The sequence below is a fragment of the Larimichthys crocea genome, unplaced genomic scaffold, assembly GCF_000972845.2.
Source record: "Larimichthys crocea isolate SSNF unplaced genomic scaffold, L_crocea_2.0 scaffold306, whole genome shotgun sequence".
NCBI lineage: Eukaryota > Metazoa > Chordata > Actinopteri > Sciaenidae > Larimichthys > Larimichthys crocea.
This window is the reverse complement of record NW_020854036.1, coordinates 19,603-20,392: the sequence shown is the minus strand read 5'-3', so window position 1 is coordinate 20,392 and position 790 is coordinate 19,603.

Sequence of the window (790 nt, the reverse complement as noted above, 5' to 3'; positions counted from 1 at the left end):
CTAGGGGAATTCAGGGAAGTAACAATTAAAGAAAAGACCCAAAAACAAAGGGATTAACAAAGGACCGACTGCAAGTGCAGGGATTTATTCAAAAACACAAGTTGAACAACGTAAAGTAAAGGCTTCCTCAAACGTCACGATGAGTGCCAGGACGATCACACGCCACACGCAAAGAACCACTCTCTCCAGGAACACACCACCACGCACCACGAACCACTCGCTGCGGGATCACACACACCACTGAGACACCCGGTAGGCAGTTATAGCCTACCGGCGTTGATCAGTCAATCAGCTGATTGAGGGAGGAGAGGGAAAGGGCGGTACCTGCAATCAAGAGCAGAAGACAACAAGACACACCCACTACGACACAAGACACACCCACTACGGCACGTAACACCCCCACCAATAAGAAAGAACCCCACCCACAGATTGACACAATTAACACTACATTAACGAAAAATTACAAACACTATATTAATACATGCCTAACATATGAGATGGCACATGCCCATACAAAGTGGGGTATACTGTAAAGGGGTCGATTACAACTCGACGCTGAGCTGCCTTACACACGGAGTTGGACAACCAGCAAGATTGCTGTGCATCATTAATGTGGCACCAACGAGTTTTCTTTCGAAGACACAACCTGTGTGAGGGATTGTTCTCTGCACTCCATAGGGACCTGTGAACGGAACAGCAAGAGCGGACTCAGGTGTAGGTGGCAAAACCAACACCCCCTGTTTCTGGACCTGCGCATGGGCCTCAGCTCTTGTCAACACACTACCCTTAA